We start from the raw sequence: 21,717 nt of genomic DNA, 5'->3' as shown, positions 1-21,717 counted from the left end.
CGTAGTTCAGACTATGACAGAGACAGGTCAGTGTCTGGAAGAGAGAATGACCTTGCTTGTTTAAGAATTTATAACATACCTCAATTCCTTGAGACCTTTTCTGCAACCAAGGACAGCTCACAGTGCTGACACATTTCTTTTAGTACTAGAGAATTAACTGCACAATCATACTTGTTCTGAGAAATGGAAAATGCTCTGGAGGAACTGAATGGGCACTTGAAAAAATGTGAATTTTTTTTGGAAAGGAATGTCATCATCACTCTGTAGAGCACCTTTCATCTTAGTATTGCCAGCAATAAACAGAAGAAACAAATCTTCTGAAAATGCTCATCTGAAAATGCTGATGCTTCTGAGATCATCTAGACAGACATTTTCTTCCTCACTGTATGGCAAGAGATTGCAGCATATGGGAATGTATCATCAGACAACTACCTCAAATGCCAATCTCCTTCTTTCCTCCTTCATAAGGCATCAGTTCCAAATAACTAACAGAATTGTCCTGGAAACTGTGAAGTGTGAAACCATCTGGATGAACCCCGTCATTGATCTCTGACACATGATCAGTCTTCTTACAATGAGGACAAAAGGATTTATGCAATTTTTGCAAAACCTGGATGATGCATGGAGCTCTTTGCTAGACTGATCACTGCCTTTTGGAATACAGGCTATCCATCATGTGCCCAGACAGCCATCTGTCAGGGAGGTTGATGTCAGCAAATTCAAAAAGGGGCTGGTACATAGTGTAGCTTTGAGTGTGGTGTTGGTGAGAAACTGGGCAAAAGATTTTGGTCTGTCTGATTCTGCAGTTGTGCCCTAAACACTCATACTGATTCATTACCAGTAAAGAAGAGGTCAAGTATATCCTTTACACACTTGCTCTAATACTGTAGCCACTGTATTTTTCACTGCTCCATTAAAAACCCATGAAGAGAAATTTTACAAGACCTTCTATACTCTGATTTCATAAGGCTTCAAAAGAAGGATTTGACTAAAGAGAGTCAAATACATCTAAGATAAAACCCATATTTTCTTTTATTTCTAACTTCATGGCATTACAAATAAAACCCTTTGCTGTGCTTGAAGTGACACTTATGTTTTACTGTCCTCAGTGCAGAGCTACCCAGGCATTTCTCATGCACCCAGAAGATGTTACTGCTAATGCAGCTGAGCAGAAACCCTTCTCAGCCACAGTGTTGCTTGTGCAGCTACGGAAGCTGCAAAAGAAGATCTAGCTGTAAAGAAAAAGCGACGTTTCCACTGATTTTATTTTCTTTTATTGTTTACCCAAATTTTCAGTAAATTACAATGCTCTCCAGGTTTGGATGTTTCTATTGCACCCATATAAAAGTCATAAGGTAAAAGTCATATTTCACAAGACAACTATTATGACATCTTGTTTATCTGCACTTAGAAACTGGAAGGCTCAGATCAGCCTGTTATGCTGTCCAAACATTTATTTTGCAGACATAGCTATTAGAGCCCCCTGACCTCCTCCTAAAATATACCAACCCCCTCCCATTGCTTGGAAGGCAACTTTAGATACAGATATTAGCAGGGGAAATCATTGGAGAGCACTATGTTTAAGCAAACAGCAAGAAAAGGTACCTCAGGAAAAGCTCAGTAAACCTTCTCTAATGATTAGAAATTTTTGTCCTCAGTCAAACAAGAGGCAAACCTAACACTGAACTCACTCTCAATCAATGTGTCATCTTCTCCACAGCTGTGTCTGCACACAATAAATAGATGTCTTTTCCTTGTTTTGGGACTGGGGAAAAGCCCTGACCTCAGACCCAGGCAGCAGCAGGGCTTGGCAGAGTTGGGAAGCTTTGAAACACCCACCAGCCCTGGTCACTGCTGCAGCTGGTCAAGCACCAAAGCCACGGCAGGGATCGCACCATTCGCAGCTTCCCAACTCTGCTTCTGTCCTTGCTGAAAGGTACCACCTGTGCCAGCTCTGGAGTGAACCATTAATGCTGGGAAAGGGAAGAAGGAATAGATGGTGAGGGTGGTCTTTCTGACCTGTTGCCTGAAGCAACTGCCCACTTACCAGAAGCAAGTCCTGCTCATTTTTTGAGGCCAATCTGTGCTCAGGTAACAGAGTGGACAGTCAGCAGAAGTGATTATTAATATTACTCTGAAGAAATTACTTTTCAATGGGGTGACAATGAGGTGATTGATATTTAAATAGAGAGTATCTGGATTATTTCCACAAAGCTCTCTCAGAATGAGAGAGAAATTAATAACAAGGCAGGTGTGGAAGTCAAATATGTTACAGTTAATTGATGTCTGTTTTGACAGGATCATATTCTAAAGCTCTTCTAATAAACTTTGAAATGTCAGGAAATTTTACAATTTTAAGCAGAAAACACCATTTCCTATGCTAGAGGCAATTGAGTTAAAGTAAAATTTAATTAGAGGCATGTGAGTAAGAAGATATTTAGAACGATGAAACACCCAGGTTAGAAGAAACCTCAAAAAATCATCCATTCTAACTTCTGTGGACAAGGGAATCTAGATGATTATCTAGCCCCCAGTCCAGTTGAAAATCTCTGTTGATGGAGACTCTGCCATGTCCCTGGGGAAGTTGTTCTAGTGAATAGTTGTTCTAACTGTAAAAATCTCTTTGTTATATCAAAATGAAACTTCTCCTGAGGTTGGGTGTAGATATATGAACAATAAGAAGAAAGGCTGAATAGAGCTGTTGTACATAGCAGCAGAATATGTTCAATAATCCTTAGTTTGGGGAGTAGATCTTTTAAAGTTAACTTAGGGTCTATTGAGTTCTTCACAGCGACACAGCAGGGTATTTGTACCTCAAAAGCCATTTGTGCATTTCTCTACACACCTCCATGAACTTTTACATATTGCTGGTAATATGCTGGTAGATTATCTAATTGCTGTCTTTGGGTCTCTCTGAAGTTTATTCCATATCTCTGCTGACTGGTTTGTTTTACCTCTCTGCTTGGTCCCACTTCCCAGGATGTGAAAAAAAAAGTCATTCAGGCTTATGAGGAAAAATAAAGGCTTATGGCCTGCTCTTTGCAGGCTCATGCTGTTGCTGTTTATTTAGCAGTTGTCTGTCTTGTGTTTTGAGATTCATTCCCTTATCACTGGTTCTGTCCTTTTGCCAGTACTGATGTCAAACAAAGTGATAATGTTCTAGGCTTTGCCCATCTTCATTACAGAGTGATGTGTATTTGCCCTCTCGGTTGTTTTGTTTCTAACTAATTTTAGATAAGTATGTGCTAAACGTACCTTTGCTTGTCTGACAGCTCTAAAAAACCTAGCAGAGGTGTGACCTTACTGCCTTGTGATGCATCATCTTGAGCAGAGGAAAGGTACATGGGTCTGAGGGGTAAGCATTCCCTTTCAGGGGATGCTGGCTCCCCAGCAGGTCAGCGAGCATCCTTGGACACAATCCTTGCTCCATTTATTTTACAAGCATAGATATAAAATCCTTTCACCTTGGAACATAGTGGCCAACCTGAAACCTGGATGCTGGCAAGGCACTCAAGCCCTTTGCCATATGCCATGCTCCTGAAAGGCACATTTTCTATATTTTGTTTTGCTTAAAACAATGTCCCAAATAGGCCCCAGAGGGCACCTAGGGGTTCAGTCTGGATTTTGTGTTGTATGTGGTCCAGCCTGCAGTTATATATTGCCAGCAGTCAGTTACTTGTATTCATATTGGGAAAGATGTGGAAGAAACTAGCAAGCACTTTAGAGTAATCAAATTCACCACCAGCTGGCAAAATGATGGAAAGAAAATCCATCTTAAAATTTAGCCTCTTATATTTACTTCTGTGTATTAGCAATCTTCTGAAAGTATATCCTCAAAAACATCAAACTCAACACAAGATGAAAATCACAGTTACCATTAGCAACAAATAAAACAGATGACATATCTTGAAAACTTCAAGCTTGTTAAAAAGAATCTTCAGAAGCTTACTAGCATCTGTATTTCGCTCCTTAACAATTTGTACATCGAACAAATATTGTGCTTTACAGTGGTGGTTGTATTTTATCTGAGAATTGAGCTGTCAGATTAAATTTCCTCTTAATTCCACACTGACAGCATTTTCCTTCTTTCTAATTGCCACCATGAAAAATTAACTCTTTTCTTTTTCTCACCTTTGTTTTATATTTATAGCTTCATCACCTTCCTCCCCTGCAATTTTCTTTCTCATTCATTTACTTCATTTATTTATGTCTCAGCATTATTCCCCTTCTGTGTCAAATTGCTTCTTCATTCCAGGTACTTTTTGTCAAAACATAATGTCTCCCAGTAGAAAACTGCATTAAGCTGAAGTGTTTGTGCTGCTTTATGATAACTCAGATAAATATCTGAAAGAATTAATAATTGTATCCAACCCAGAGTACTGTTTATCTGTCTTCCTCAGGCACAGTTAAACTGTCTGGGATAAAGATATTGCTCATAGATTAGAATTAGGGATGTGTTTTGTAAGTCTTCATTGAACTTCATCTTTTGATACCTGGAAAAAAAAATTCAGTCAGTTGCATTTTGTTTTATGGGGCATTCACATATTTGTGAAATAAATTTATTTTCTCACAGATGTGACTGATGGTAACAGCAAGAACCAAGTTTACTGGATTTAAGTCTTTACCACCTCTGGAGTAAATGCATGATTACTGCTCACTCTAGAGTCTTTCTGGTCCAGAGGAAGAAGACAAGTGGGCATTTGAACTAGTACTGTTCTTTAAGAGCCAGAAAATATTATTTAGAGAAGAACCACAGATTGACTAGTAGAAAAGTAGAAATAACCCTCCTATTTTCTTAATAGTACTGGACTTAACATTGCAGAGGGATATTAATAAAGTATTGAAAAACATGCTGTATAAATCCTCAAAATTTTTTGATCAGAGCTTACTGATTTTTTTTATAGCCTATTTAAGTCATAAAGTACTGGTGACAGATTGGCATGACCCATGCACATATACCTGCAGATTTTTTTACCCAATCAACAGAAGAGCTACAGAGAAGTTGAGCAGTACCAAGAGAGATGTTTGCCTTCACAGAAGACGTACAGTGAACTGGCCATCTTTGAAAGAGGTACCTATTAGATAAGGGTATTTTGTTTGGAATGCATGTCTTTTAAACTCATTAGACTTTAAAACAGAATATGAAAAGCAAAAGAAACAAAAATGAGCCACAATGAGCTGGGCTGCTGAGTCATCATATGGGTTGCTTTAGATTGTAAATACCTCAGGTGATTATCCATTGTTACTTTTCCGAAGACCATCTGTACAACACTACTACCAACATTTAACATCTTCACAAGAATACTCTATTTCAGAAGTTGTGTCTTCTGCACTAAGATGTTTCACCTTGGTGTGAAAGTCAGTGGGTTGGATTCTGAGGTCAAGAAGCAAATGTCACCTGAAAAGTACACGTCCACTGTTCCTATCAAAAGAATGTACCTGGTTTGATCTATTGCTTACAATCCTCCAAGTTTGAAATTAAGGCTAAGGCAGGCCATCAGCTAGATATTACAAAGTGATTGCTATATGCACTGCATTTCAACTCCATGGTATCAAAATTACAATTTTTATTTTGGCTTTTCTCCAAACCTTTCCAATATGCCTTTCATTTCCTTTGCTTCCTACCAGTAACATAGGCCATCTGTTTTCCCAGTGGAAGTTGAAGAGCCAATATATGAAAAGCACAAGCTCCTTTTAAAATAACTTTCCCACTGTTTTGTATTCATGTAATTTCATAATGATCAGATTCTGTTTCTTGTTGCTCTTCCTTAGTGCAGGCAAGATTTGTTAACTATCGAGGGTGTTGTTGTTAAGTAAACGTTGTTTGAGGTTTTCCCTTCAAATGCAGCTCTCTTAGAAGACATCGGTTGGAACAATCTGGTGTTCTTTCATGAAGGTTTTCTCTCTGGTTTGAAAGTGACATATGTGTAGGATGAAAATTACATATTTCTCCAAGAGTAGATGCTATTTTTGGCTATCGTGATCTGTACATTCTGTTCATGTTCCATAAAAGATGAATGTAAAAGGCTTTTCTTTCTATTTTTGAAGTTCTTGGAGAAGGTCTGCTCTATTCACTCTGATATTACAGAAAGAAATTCTGTCCCAAAAATGTATTAAAAGTAACATGGAGCAGATTATGTTGTGCAAGAGAAATAATAGATATATCCCATCTGGGTCCTTGTTCTCTTAATTTTCATTTACTTTCATCCGATCAATTTTTTGCAGCTCTGTCTGGTAGCTGATACAGTGCATCAGGGAAATTACAGCTGATTTCTAAAACCTGTTTCATGGAAAGCATTGAATGAAACAAAGACTCAGCACAGAAGTGACAGAAAGAGATAGCTTTCCTGCTCCCTCATCTATTAAGGCTGTACTGCAAATCACTATAAATGCTTCCTTCCTTAATTACTGAAATGTTAGGGATATTGCTTAAATAATCACATTGAAAGCAGGGGATTAGGAAAGAATTTTTTCTCAAGTTTTTGATATAACCAGCAAAACCTTAAAAATTCCCAAACTCATAAAAAATAGATTAAATACTTTCTAAGGCTCTTGTATCAGATCTTGTGCCCAGAGGTACAATTACTCTTATAAAGATGTTGATGGTAATTTCACTTACATATAGAAAGGGTTAGCTAATCTGTGGAGAGATGTGTGGTGATAATCTCTGTGCCAGCTGTGAGAAATTAAAGAAAATTAATCTGAAAAATGCATTCTCATTCTCTCTGACTTCTGAAGTGTAAGTTAACCACAGACCTAGGTTTCATATTTTTTAAAGATGAAAATAAGAACCTCATTTCAGTAAAATAGATGACACTGCTTATGAAGGAGATGTAAAATTCAGATAATCAGAGTAAAAGATTCCTCTTCTCAGTTTTTCCTGTATTTCACACTTTCCCCAGTAAAGCAAAACAAGAATTTGGAATAAGGTTTCTCCAGTGCTAGTTATCAGTTTCAAAATGGTAGTCATATAGAATTTTTTATTGTTGCTATACATTGTAGCAGTAGGTATCCTAAATAACATGATTTGACTTATTATAGGATACAGACAACATGTGAATAATTAACCTTTAATGCCAGAAAAAAATGTTAATAATACCATCCATTACATAAGAGATTTTTGCCTCTGGTTTCCAGCTTAGACCAGTATTCATGCAACAGGGAAAAATAGTCAAGATTGAATGAAATTAACCAAACTCATGGGCAGGTTTTTTAAAATATAGAATTATAGGCCTAATGGATAAAGTGAACAAAAAAAAAATTGCTTTTCATGGAGAGCTACAGAACCTTCATCAAACCTCAGGGAACAGCAGGCTGTAATACTGCTTCTCAATACCATCTGTTCTTTGGGTTTGAAATGGTTTATGGGAATTGTTCATGTTTTCCTGTTGACAACTTCAGCAGTGTGTGCTCAGGAAACAAATGAAAGTCTAAGCAAATACACACTACCACTAAAATTTACTCTCCTGAGAAAATTATAAAATAAGTTGAATTTAGAAGCCTATATCAATAAAATGTTATTCACTTCAGTATATAAACACATTGAAAAGAAGATACTAGTCATCCTTGCTTCAATCTCACCAGGGAATTTGGGTAGATATTCAAAGTATTCACTTAAATTGTTTTAATATTACTGAAAAAATTACATCAATCTTCATGGGAAAAAGATTGAGCCTACACTGAGTACTTCTTAATATCTCTGCTCCTTCTCATATTTCTTGAAATTCTTGTCTAAAAAATATATTGTCCCACATCATCCACTTACATGATACTGAGTTCTGCAGTACTGTTTAAACAAGTTTTTTATGCTGTTTGAGGATGATTTTGCATTCAGAACTACTGTTTTCACTCTTGGATGCTATTTTCTTACCTCAGATTTGGAGCATGCCATTTCATTTTCATGTATTCCATGCCACTGGTATATAGGCAGGTCTCTCATTAGATGTTAGGTAGCAATAGGGCTTTGTAGGAAAGAGTGATTTTGTTGGGGATTATAGTATTCAATTTCCCGTCCTCAATCTCTGCCTATCAGGGAAGAAGTGCTGAGCAGTTGGATCTGGCCAGATGATGGCAATTCCAGTGAGGATCCACTTATGAAGTTTCAGAATTCACACTTGTTTTGTGACAGATCAAAAGGCTTACAATAACTATCACCAAGCTCAACACTCCTTTCCTTTGGAAATAAAACTGCAGCTTCTTGGGTCCTGAGCCTCAAATCAACTTCCAGAAGCGTTTGCTCCATCTTCAACCTGGTGACCAAGGCATGAAAAACCTACCTTTGATTCCTTGCTGTAGTGCACTCATAATGCATCCCAACCTCTGTTCTTTCCAGCTGAGGCAGTGAACAAATCAGAATGAGCTTCCCATACTGTCAGCAGATTGTCAGTCACTTGGCTGAAGGATTCGTAGGTTGGAGTTCTGATGAACCCTGTGTTTATGATGATTTTTGGTGAAACTCCTACATCTACTTTGAAATTATAATGATTGCAGTTGAATTTGGTTAACAAAACACATTAATAAAGCCTTGGTTTTGTTCTAACTCAAGGCAAATCTTACCCAAATCAGTAAATGTTTTCTTTATGAAAGTTAAGACCATAGTAAAAAAACCACTTGTTGTCCCATGGAAACTGTAGAAGACAGTTTCTCAGTGAACTGGGAGATGAAGAGGCTGCATTTATCTTTCAGGCTCCTCAGAGAGCTAGGAGGATGCAGCTAATGGCATAGTGGCAGCATGCTGCAGTCCTTATGAAGAGGTTGATAATTATCCACCATTTATTTTACATCCAAACTTCTCAAGATCTACAATTAAGATCTTATTTTTCTAGCAAATCCAACATGTGATCTGTGTACATTTGTCTCCTAAGTCAATAACTTAAGGAAAAGGACTATGATCCACTTAATATTTTATTATTATTCCAGAGTTTTGTTGCTTTTCCCATTGTTTCCATAAGCTGGATCAATGCCAGCCTCGCCCAGCTCCTTTACAAAGATTTAAATTCCGCTTTAGTCCCTCACTTCCATCACCCACTTCATTGTTTCTTCATTTCTGCATCTCTCTCATCATGTCTTTTCTTCTTGCATCTATTTCAGTTTTTTACTCAGCTATTGTGAAAAGAATACCCAGGGGCAATAAAAGAAAGCATTGAGAAAATTGAACAAAATAAATAATATGCTAATTACCAATGCATGTGATAATATGTATATAACCATTATTATATAATCTAAATATGATCAAAATAACTACCTAAATCATGTAGCCATATAGGAGAGAAACAACATGATTAATAGGAAACTACCAGTTTCCATCAATATTCTAAGTATGTCCAATTCTATAAAACATTAATTTAAAAAACTTTCTGTATGGAGTAAGAACTTGGTACATAGAAAGACTGTAGTATCATACCCGGGTAAAATACAATTGCAAAGTGCTTAGAAAATATGAAGTACTTTTGTAAGCATAACTATTTTTCAAGAAGTAGTAATCTCCTGGGATAGATTGATGGAATTTCATTGTATTGATAGAAATCGATTCTTCGGTGAGCATCACAGATTCAAATCCTGCTTGACTTCAGTGGTAGAGATTATTTAATGCATTCCTACTTTACTTCAGTATGAACTTCCTACCAATAACAAATAATTTTTAATCATGCTAGGTATTTTTTCTTAAACTTCAAATTCTTTGTGTTTATTCAAAGCATAAAGTCTGAGGAGAGCACATATTTTCATAACAGGTTTTTATACAGTGGCAGATGATACTCATATTTCCAGAGCATCAAATGTAACAGCTTGGTTCTATTTAATCATCTGGCTTTTTTTTGTTTAATTTCACATTGAGTTGTAATTGCACATTAGTAAAAAATTATAAAAATCTGACGTAATTTCCCAGTAAAAACAAATTATTTACAGAAGAAACACAAAACTAAATATTTGACAGATACAAAAATGAATTAATTGTATGAAACATAATTTTTGCTGTTCAGCAACTGCCCCAGTCTATATAATCAGTTCACAAGGATCTGGGTTAGCAGCTTAGAAGCTGAGCAGCAGCATGTCTTTTTGCCCTCCCCAGTACTTGGAAAAAAATTTCCATTAGTATCTGCTGCTCCTTTCTGAATGCCTGTGTTAATCATATTTCTTATTTCCTTGTTACAATAGCAAGAACTTCTGTGAGGTGGGATGAAATAAATAGGAAAATATGAAACATATTTCTCAATGTGAGAAGATTCTAGTGTCAGTAGTTACTGAAATATAACCTGAAATATCTTCAAAGGCCTGATACCAACCTTATGCAATTGAAGAATGCAGAAAGAAATGTGTTTAAGTAACCATCCAACATCCAGTAAAGCTTTAAAAATGAAAAAGGCATTCAGTCTAATTCTGATTTCATTCTGAATTTAGCATGGCTCAATTCCTTAAATTTCTCAGCATATTTCAATTAAATAAGAAACACCTGTAGCAAGGCTCTTCACCATGTTGCAGTCTAATTCAAATAGAAATCAGATAATAAGTTTAGTACTCAGAGCGCTTGCTACCTTAAAACATATTCCTTTGAGACACTTTTACACTAAGCTTTCCTACATCTTCAAAAGACTGTGAATAAAGACATGGCTCTTTCAAGAGCTTTACTATTCCCTGAGATAAAAGTGGAAAATGCATAAATTGTTCTTTGTGAAAACAGGATGACAAATTTCACAACTTACCACCTAAATCAGCTCTGTTTGGATGTGGAATTCAGTTGTACATCCTGCACAAAGAACACATGCATTTTTCACAGATTTTGTTGGGTGATCTTGGTCAAAACCAGAATGGTCTTAAAAATAATGAATCCTAATTTTTCTGCCATTCTTTTAAGAGTTCTGATGTTCAAAACTGTCCCAAATTCAGCAAAGTATTTCCATTCCTAAGTCCTGCCCTGTGGACAAAGCCAATGACTAGTGATGGATATTTCAGAGGTGTCTTTCCATGCTTTTTTCTTCTCTCAGTGATAATAGGATAACTTTGTGTAGGAGATCCAGCACGGCAGGTGTCTCATTAGTTTTCCATTTGCTGACTCAACTGACTAGGAAATAATTTTGCAAATGAATTGCACCTCTTAGCACCCTTAAGATTTTTGACAGAACAAGACATCAATGGCCCCCTTCAGCAATTCAGAAAATGTTGAACTGGAGAAGAATGCTAGAAGAGACCGTCCCTAGAATCAAAGAATAGCATGGAGCCAGGCAAAAGGTGGAAGAATTAGGATCTAATGCCAGTAATTGTAATAAATGCAAGTTTAGAGATAGAGGCAATTGGACTTTCAAGCTTTCTCTCTAGAGGACATGGCTGGAACATCAGTTCCTGGATGTGAACTGCCTAGGTAGGAACAAGTTCTGTGCTCAATCACCCATAGGCATTCCAGCAGTTCCCAGGGGACAGTTGTGCAGTCAGCAACCCTTGCACCTGGTCTGCATTTCAGCCTTCATATAAACAAATGTTGCTTCACAATCCTGCCTTTTAAAAGCAAAAACTAAAGTATTCCACTCATCATTTTTAAAACCAGCAATAAATGCAGAGCATTGCTGCTTCTCTTTTGGGGGAAAAACCTCAACCACCCAAGCACAAAATATCCCACACAAACATAATGTTTCATATTATTGGCTAGCATACTGAATACACAAAGGCAAAATGCAGTCCACAAGATGACAGAGATAAAGGATAGAACTAATTTTACATCCCACCATTTTTGTGTGTGGAGTCAGACTGCAGTATGCAGAAAACTTCTTGGTTAGATGCATGTATTGAAATCAAATAACAAGCAGAGAATGTGTATAAACAGTTAAGACTTTTAATTAATGAAAATAAGGTTTGGGAACTGGAGAAGAATTAATTTCTCGGGTGGCTTAGCATCTATTCCTTATATTCTCTAATTAAATTTTTAGAGTATATCCAATGCTTCTTGCTTCTTTGGCTTTTCATTTTGCCATTAATAAATAATTTAAGCATGGTACAACATGTCAGCTTTACTGATCCTCTCAGATGTTCTGTGCATCTGAAAATATTTGGGTTTGTATTGGAACCGTATCCCAGGAACAAAAGCCCATTATTTATATCTGTGTAGTTGCATCTATTACATGCTGCACTAATCACAGAGCATTGTTATTTAAGTGATAGCCATATATCTTCATTCTCCAACCACGGACTAGTCATCTGAAAGCTATCACTGCAGTTTAATGTGATTCTGCATAGCAAGGAAGGGCTTTTGTGTCTTCTGGCTCTTTGCTTACCTGTTGGGGCTCCCACTCCAGCTGCCAGAATCCCCACTCTTCCAGCAGTTGCTCATTTCAGCTGCTCACTGCCTTCTGTCTTCTCTCATCCTTTCCAAAGCATGGGAGTTGTTTTCTGAACATTGTTTTTTGGAAATTTTTAATGAATTTCCATAGTTCATATACGTTTTTCATAGTATCTGTTGCTTTTGTTTTTCCTCAGAAGATAAAGACTGCACTTTAAAGTTGTGTAAGCTCTCTGTTTCAGGCTGTTTGCTGCAGACAGGGACTGACAGCCCAAGAACTGGACAGAAGACAGAGACACAGATATATGTTCCACGTGAGATGTGTCTGTCCAGACCCTATGCATGCTGTCCAAGTCAAAATGATCAGCTCAGAGTTATAACAATTTCTAGAAGAAAAATATTTTTAGACCCTGGCATAAAATAGTACACTTTAAAAAAAAGCAAAATATTTTTGGTGTGGAAATATTGAAATCAGATAACCAAATACGCCATCAAGATTGGTTGTAAATGTTAGAAAGTGCTCCATGACTAATTCTTTCTGGATGTTTCTAGAGGTTTTAATTTCTTTTTTAGTCATGTTTTTGTATTTAGTAGGGACCCAACTGCTAAACTGTTTCAGCAAAGCGTTTGCCTTAGCAAAGTGACAGTGGCTGTGATAGATGTGAAGAAGAAAAATAATGCTGTGTTAATTAACAGAAGAAAGAAAAAAAAAAGGTTAAGCATAACCACTGCCTTCTGTTAAGAGAAAAACATGCTGTGTGATACAGCACAGCTTTGAAGTACTGAAGCACTGAACCAAGTCAATCAATATCTTCATTAGGAAGAACAAGCAAGCCAGTAAAAATCAGTATTTCACCATCTTCCTTGTCTTCCCCTGCTCCTCAAAGCTCTGTAAGACAAACCTGCTTGCCTGGAGTTGTAGCAGAGATAGATAGGAGAGCTGAGATTTCTAATCTGTTTCTAGAATACATTTATTTGTTTCTAGAATGTATTTATTTGTTTTCTTAGTATTTTGTGGAAATTCATTTTCCTCTGTTCACCAGACCTGAGGATCTGAGGCACTGGTAAATTCAGAAACAAGGTGTGAGAGTAGGGCTTCAAAGTGGTGTGAATTATGTTGCTTTTTCACTGCTTTAGCTATTTCAATTTTCAGCAAAGTGCCATCTGTTACTTGAAATCATATGGAGCCTACTACAAGGGAAAATTCAGAGGCTTTCCATCCACTGTGTCAGAGTAGCTGCCTTTGGAACCTTAAAAACTGCAACAATAAAAATTTGAGTTTTAATATTGTTCCTTATAGTATTTCACCTTTTTTAAATGTGAAGTGATTTTGGATTTCCTGGATTTTGTTTGAAAATACTTTAATTTACCCTACTCATTCTGCCTCTAACACCTACTAATCTATGTTGAACTGTTAAAAGTATATTTCCTGTGTTAAAAAAGCACATGGAAGTCTAAAATTTTTCCTTAAAATATTTTTTACTATACCAAATAAAATATAAAAATGAGAGGCAATAGTACATGACATTGGCCACTACTCCTAAAGATACTGAATAAGAGTGAAATACTTCACATTATCATGATTAATTTATATCATAACAGAAATATTATTGGAATATCATGTCATCAACTCCAATAATGCCATAGATTCACTATTGCTTATATCACATACTTGGATTCAGGAATCTGAGAGTATTTATTATTTATTTGGTTGCAGTCCAGTCATGGTTGTGGTTTGGTGAATGCTACCATAAATCACTGCTATTAGTTTTTATTTCACATAGCCAAATGGATTTTGCTATCCTCCTGCCATTAGTGTCATTCCTATGGAAAATTATTTATGGCTTTAGCAAAACTGAAATTTTAGAGCTTTTAATACAGTCTTCACAATATTATATTCCTGGTAATTTAAATATTAAAAAACTATTTATAAAGCAAATGTATGCTATTCTTATCCACAGGGAGAACGTGTTATAATTAATTTTTATTCTTTTTTTGCCTTGACAACCTAAACTTGATTGCTTAGTATCAATTCTAATTATTGGAGAAAGATGACAGATTCAGGATGGAGAAGAGAAGGAAGGAGCCAAAAGCAAAAGGCTATTCCCAGGATAAAGAAGCCATCAAAATGCTAATAAGCCCTGTTCCAAAATGATATTATTGTTTCCTTTTTTAGCTTTATTTATGAACACAAACATCTGAAGCAATGGTCCATCTGCACAGACTAAAAGCTCTGTGTCCAAAATGTGCATTGCTTCAGAACCTACAGAGAATAAAAAGCCCTGCTCAGTTACTCAGCTGTCAGAAAATAATACTGGACTGAAAATTAACAAAAGTCTCTAGAAATCTAAGTTTTAGGTAGAAAACATGCTTTGTATGTTCTGATCCAACTAGAAAGGAGACAACTGATTCTCTTTATGATCTCAGTCTTGTTGATGTTCCAACGTGGGTAATTAGTAACCTAACATGAATTTCTAGGAGTTCTCAGAAGGAAAGAGAATTGTCTGATTTACCTGATTATTTGACCAAGAGGTTGGGCTATATTTTGGAAGAAGAGAATGGAATCTCTGCAAATTCTTGATGTATCATCACAGCACTTAAAAATTGCAAGGGAAACAGGAAAAAGGAATGTATAAGGCAAGAAAGAAAAACAAAATCATAAATAACCCAAACTCAAGGAAAATCAGGAAAGGATAACTCTCAAGTGAATACAGGACTGAGTTGAAAGAGGACTTCTAACTCTTGCCTCAAGGAACGTTCCTTTAACTTTGGTTGCAGAGCTAAAAAGGCAGCAAGGTAGTCTCACTTGTTTGTCACAGTGGCAAGCTCACAGCAGAAGCAGAACCAACAGTCTGAGTCTTATTTGTTCATTGTACAGGTCAATTTAACATGCATTTATCAACAAAAATCTTTAAAATAAGGGAAAAATAACTAACTGTACAAATTATTATTTTGAGAGATGTCTTAATGAAAAATAGTTTTCCACATTTGTATAGGAAAAGAGGGCAAATTCAACACCCTCTTGGAAGACATATTTTCCTTAAAGTGCCAATAGAGGAGGTTTAATTTTTGGGATTTTTTAAACATTTAACAGAATAAATAAAGCTGGTACATGGGAATAGGGAGATGTGAGCAGGTGTACATGTGTGTTACTTTGTTTGTAGGTAAGTCACTTAAGCAGACTTTGTGTATTCTTGGAAAGGGACAGAGATGTTTAGCTGAAGTGAGCCAAGCATGAACCATGCATCATATAGACATGATATACCTCAAAGATTAATTAGCATGGGTATATGTATGGATAGATTATAGATAACCTGCTTATAAGCAGTCCTGCCTTATGTTTGTGGTGGGCAGGCATGACAGATTTCACTACTTAAAGCAGCATTATGGAAATGTTTCAACAACTTGATCTTAGTCTAAGGCAAAAAAAAAAGATTTTTTTTAAAATAGTAAGCCTATGATAATGAAAAACAGTTTCTACAACACAATTTATCTTCAATGTATTTGTTACATTGAGAAAAAGCAAAGTTCCCTTCAAGTTGTTAACATCTCTAGAATTGATGAAAATAAATTCAGTTTTAATGTTTAAGGGCGTAATTCCTTCACAAAAAACCCCCAAAAAAACAACTAGTAACCATACCATAATGAATGCTTCCAAAAATTAAATTTCCTCTTTGATTAAGTTTGGCATATCTCTTTTAAAGAAAGTATTTATTTTTATTTCTTGCTATCTTCTTTCACCTCCCTATTTTTTGCTACATGCATATATAGATATGTATGTGTATTTAGCTATTTATTCTGCTATTTATGTGCCCACAACCTCAACCATTGCTGTTACTCTCTGGTAACTGCGTGTCATTTGAAACTGGGCAAGACATTGAAGCAGAAGGGCTTTGACAACTTGTTTTTTTTTTTTTATTTTGCATGTGTCTCTTTCTTTTTACTTTCAAAATATCAGCCAGTGACATTTTTCATTTGTTGATTCAAAGGGTGAGTTGTCAGAGTTGGAAAAAGATGTATGGAGCTTACAGTTGACAATGGCACAGTTGAGAGCCTCTGGGTAAGAATCAAGAGACAAACAGATAATGTGGATGTCATTGTGGGAGTCTTCTGTAGACCTCCTAGCCAGGATGATGACACCAAGGAATTATTCTTTGAGGAACTAAGGGAGGCTTCCAAGTCAACTGCCTTTGTCTCATGGGGGACCTCGGTTTGCCAGAAATTACCTGGGACCATCACACAGCTGGTAGAGCCCAGGCCAGAAGATTCTTAAAAACTTTGGATGAGAACTTCACTTCAAGGGAGCCGACTCGGACAGATGCCCTCCTTGATCTGCTGCTTGTCAAGAGAGGATCTGGTGAACCAAGTAACGACTGGCGGCCGTCTGCGCCACAGTGATCATGAAATGATTCAGTTTAAAATCTCTATTGACAGGAGGAGAAGGAAAACCTCAACTCTGGAAATAAGGAGAGCAGACTTCAGGGTGCTCAGGCAATTAGGGAGTAAGGTCCTGGTCCTTTTGCAGGTACTGGGGTCCATCAGTGCTGGTTGCTTTATAAACATCTCCTCCTAAAGGCACAGGAGCAGCCAGTTCCTAAATGTTGGAAGTCAAGTAGACAAGGGATCTTCTCTTAAAAATAATGCTAAGGAGGGAGGTCTATGCCCAGTGGAAGCAAGGACAGGTAACATAGGAAGAATACAGAGAATCTGCTTGCCACTGTTGGGAGAAAATTTGTGTGGCCAAAGCTCAGCTGGAGTTGAAGCTGATCAGAATTATATGGGACCATAGAAAGATTGTTTTGAAATCTATTAATGGCAAAAGGCAGTGTAAAAATAACATGGGCACTTTAAAGGATGAGAATGGTCACCTCACAAACAGGGGCAAGGCAGAAGTGTTTAACACATTCTTTTCCTGTCTTCAACACAGATGGCAGACCAAGGGGGTCTCAGTGCCCTGAGCTGGAGCACCATGACTACAAGAACAAACAACTCCAAGTCAACTCTGAAACTGTGGGGGTCTGCTACCCAACTGGATCCCTACAAATCTATGGGCCTGATGAGATCACAAAACCTCTTTTGGTAAGTTTTGAGTGGTTTTGGGAATCCAGAGAGGTCCCAGCTGACTGGAAGCTGGTGACTGTTGTCCCAATTTGGAAGGAGGGTGAGAAGGAGGACACTGAAAGCACAGGAAAAGGGCAGGGCAACCATGTTCCTGATCAACAGAACATTAAGGTCTATAGTCTCCTGCTTACCTCTGACACATGAAAAATATAGAGGAAGAGCAAAACTTAGAGAAAGTGACAATCCTCTTTTGTTAAAGAAAATAGCACTGTGAGGTGAGGCATAAGTGACTATTTAGCATATTGACTGCAAGGAAACAAAGACACACAAGAGAACTCCAGCAATGCTCTCTGAACAATGATGAAACCACATGCAAAATTCTGTTACTGCAGCTTTTCAATTTCTTCTTGTTTGTCTGTTAGGACAGCATTTTGTGTACTTCTCCCTCCAGGTTGTTCTGTGCAGACCCTGAATTTCTTGTGTTTACTCCTACATCATCCCCAAGCTGTAGAAATTAATATGAAGTGCTCAGAAAAGCAGATTCTCAGAACAGCTTGGGATTACCATTACCAGCTGAACCACAGGACTGGGCTGTGAAAAGAGGCTGTGTAAGTTGCAGGGGAGAATGTATTAACAGGCCAAAACTGAAAACAGCATTTGCATGGTGCCAGAGCCATCAGGCTTGGAAACACATACAGCCTATAACTTGTATTTAACATAGAAAATTGACTGTCCTTGCATGGACCTCTGCAGGAACTTAACACCCTCATTTAAATAAACTGAACAATAAAGTATATATTATCCAGTTAAAAGAAAACCCAACAAAACAGCATGGGGACTCACACCCCTCTACAGATGTTTGCCTCTCTGGAGAGCTGTCAACCTTACTTCTGAAGGAATTACTAAACATGATGAATTCTGGATGAATTCTTTTCAGATGAAAACACCTGGTTCTCTGTTCACTTTAGAAACTCCCAAGGCAAAGCGTGTTCCAGCCAGTCCATCCAATGGAACTTGGCATTGTGTCACATCACATTCTGATAAAGTATATATCCTTTGAAATGAAGTAGTTATTTTCTGGTTTTTTTACCCATTCCTGTTTAACCAAGAATTACTGGGAGAGCTAACAAACAGTGGAGAAACTTAAAAACCTTATTTTAAAGCCAAACTGTTGTATGCAGCCTACTTAGATTTTATATAGGGATTTTGAAAGCAGAAGAATTTGAGTTTTGTTGCAGGAAAAAGTGTCTATCCTATTTACAGACCTGTAGTGGAGCTATCACCGTGCTTTGAGAGTTCCTTCTTCTTACAGCATTTTTTGCAGTGCATGTCTTCAATTTTGTCATGCATCTACATATTCAGGTCCTGTTTATCCCCATTTTGATCCCTTTTGGAGGATGAAATGTCCTCTGTATCACCCTATCTGTCCTGTGACTGAATGTAATGCAGTTAGACCAAAATTATGTTCAGATACCTCATTTCCATTTACTAAACACATCTTACAAGGGAGACCACAAACCTCTTTGGGTTTCCTGTCTTCCAGCTGAATGCATCTTTGTCACTAAGTATGTTTAAGCAATGGTTTTACTGCAATAGCCTCAAAGTACAAGGAATAAAAAATATCACTGTGCGGTGCTTAGTTAGCTATTGAGACAATGGAGATCAATACGAGACAGCTGCCTGCTGCACTTATTCCAGCTGAGCAGACCCTTTTTGTCTGAGGTTCCAGAGAAATTGCAGATTGCTCAGCCAGTGACTGATGCTCCTGAAGTCAATTATTTACTGGTAATAAATGACACTGATATTTTTAGTCTCTTGCTATTAATTGTGGAGAGAAGAAGAGTGCTTCTCCTTCCTTAAAATAAAGTAAAAAAAGGACTTCTCTTCAACAGCAGCTGACTAACAACAAAGATTGTATTTCATGCCCAATAAGAGGATATAGGAGCAGACACATCTTTCAGGCCTGTTTCTTCCTTCCCAGTAGGGTGCTAATAGGGAGACTGTTTTGCAAGTGCTCCTATTGCCTTTGTGAAATGTATTGTGGGAGAGAACATTTTCAAGGCTTATCTTGCTTGAAAGTGCTTTCCAATGTCTGTATTAAGAGTAACTTTGAATTATTTGATGAAGCAGTGTTTGAGATTTAGTCTTCAAGTGCAGACTTACCCCCAGCAGGGCTGAGTATTGTTATAGGCCATTGTCCCTTAAAGTGGAATCTCAAATTGTCACATGGCTACTCTCAAAGCTGCCTTTCTGTTGCTTCTTCCAGGTGATGGAGAGAATTTTTTCTGATGTCATACTCTAAAGAACTGAGGTGCACAGTTCTTTATGTTCTCCACAATTAAGATTATAGAATTCTATAATGGTGAGTGTTGGAAGGGACCTTAAAGGTCACCTTGTTCTGACCCCACCCTGCCATGGGCAGGGACACCTTTCAGTGGACCAGATTGCTCAGAATCCCATCCAGCTTGGTTTTGGATAATTCCAGGACTAGGTATCCACCACTTTTTCAGGCAGCCTGTTCCAGTGCCTCACCAATGAAATGAACTGCCAGCCTTCCTGGCTGCTGTCCTCCATGAAGACATTTGTAAGGGTGATGTTTTGCTCAGATGGCCAGTCAGAGGAAGTCCTTCTGCTGATAAAAGGAAGAGGGACAGCTTGTCTCAGTATAGGCATAGGGGAATCATGAAACTGCTCAGCATTATGAAGACTGAAGTGCAACAGGAAGAATTCTGAAGAACTAGAAGATAAATGGACTGAAATGCTCAGAGAAGAAAAAGTCCCTTAGGGCCAGACAGCAGCTGAGTGTGGAAGGTTGCAAAGTCCATGCAAGACTGATTTTAAATTCCCAGCTGCAGTTCCATTTTGCGTCTGGTCCTTAGAATCTCTCATTTTTTCTTGCCTTTAAAAGGATGTAGATCAAATCAGTAGAAGTTAAAAAAGCTGAATTTCACTCTAGCCTGTTACCTTTTAGGATTTTCAGAATTATTTGGACTTGTTAACAATATTTTTGTAAAGTGTTGCCATCAGTGATATCTGTACTGAGATAGATCCCTGTGCTTTTATTCCAGATTGATATTAAAAGTTTTATGTATTAGCTCAAAAATATTTATGAATTCTCCTTTGGCCTACTTAGTCTCTTTTTACTAAATGTACAGTGCCCTGCAGCTTTAATAATATACTTTCACCTAAACTGAATACATATGAGCAAAAAATTATATTATCATGTAAATGCATCAGTAATTAGAATCTTAACTCCATCTCCCTGTCTCTCTTCACTGTCTAATGGGAGTGGTTTTTTGTATGTGTATATTTGAATGACTTCTTTGTTACTTAAGTTGTATTTTTCATTCTAAGTAGGTTTTCTGGTTATTATACCTTTTGGAATATATTGTTAGCAGAAAAATGAGCCCATTCAACAGGATGAGTAGTGACAGAAAAAAGAAAGACTGGTAACAGGGTAACTTTGCTTCTGTCATCATCTGCAAAACCTGAAAAACAGTATTTCCCTACTTTTCAGTTGTGCATGCAAACATTGTAAGGATTAGCACATGCTCAGATGTTATGGTGATTATCAGTAACGAGAAATGTGCAAACAAAATGTGTGATGTCACAAAACCAAATAACTTATTACAGAAAATTATTGCATACATTGATTACTGTGTGTTAAACAATACATTTTTTATGCACACAATTTTTGAAGGCAACAATGCAAATTAAAACCAAATCAATGGGGAGAAGTTGGGCCAAGGGAGTTTGCAGGGAGTTTTTTCTTTAATTTTTTTTTCACACTGCTGATTGCTTTATATATGTATATATATATGTATGTATGTATTTTAATTAACAATTACTTTAAAAAATCCTTCACATACTCATTTTGTGTCTTAAGAGTGCTTACTTTGTGTAAAAGTGACAAGCTCCTAGGAAGAAATTATCTGTGGCACTGTTATATAAATTCAGCTAACCTGCTGAGACATTTTATTCTCATAAGACACCGGAAAACTCCACTTTAGCTATTACCTCTGACAATGATTCTTTGAGCAATCTAAATCACTCATTTGTGACAAATTGGCATAGCCAGCAGGATCCTAAATCAGGATTGAAAACATTGTATGGCAAATTATTATATAATTTAAGAGTGTTAAAAATAGAATCAAGTTCTAGTAGCTGAAATGTTTAAAATAACAAGTAACTCACCAGAAGAAGAAAACACACTCCTTCTAGATTTAACATTTGTGTTTCTGCCCTAACAAGATTACAAAAGTATTTTTTATCCTGTGTGATCCATAAGAACTGGTATATTTTTATATGTTGCAAAAATTACCCTTAGCTAGTGGTGTGCAAAGAAAAGGTTTTTTTACTGCTTAGTCTGACAATTTTTTTCCACATCA

Source organism: Molothrus aeneus, chromosome 4 (assembly GCF_037042795.1).
Source record: "Molothrus aeneus isolate 106 chromosome 4, BPBGC_Maene_1.0, whole genome shotgun sequence".
Taxonomy (NCBI): domain Eukaryota; kingdom Metazoa; phylum Chordata; class Aves; order Passeriformes; family Icteridae; genus Molothrus; species Molothrus aeneus.
This window is presented reverse-complemented; position numbering follows the sequence as displayed.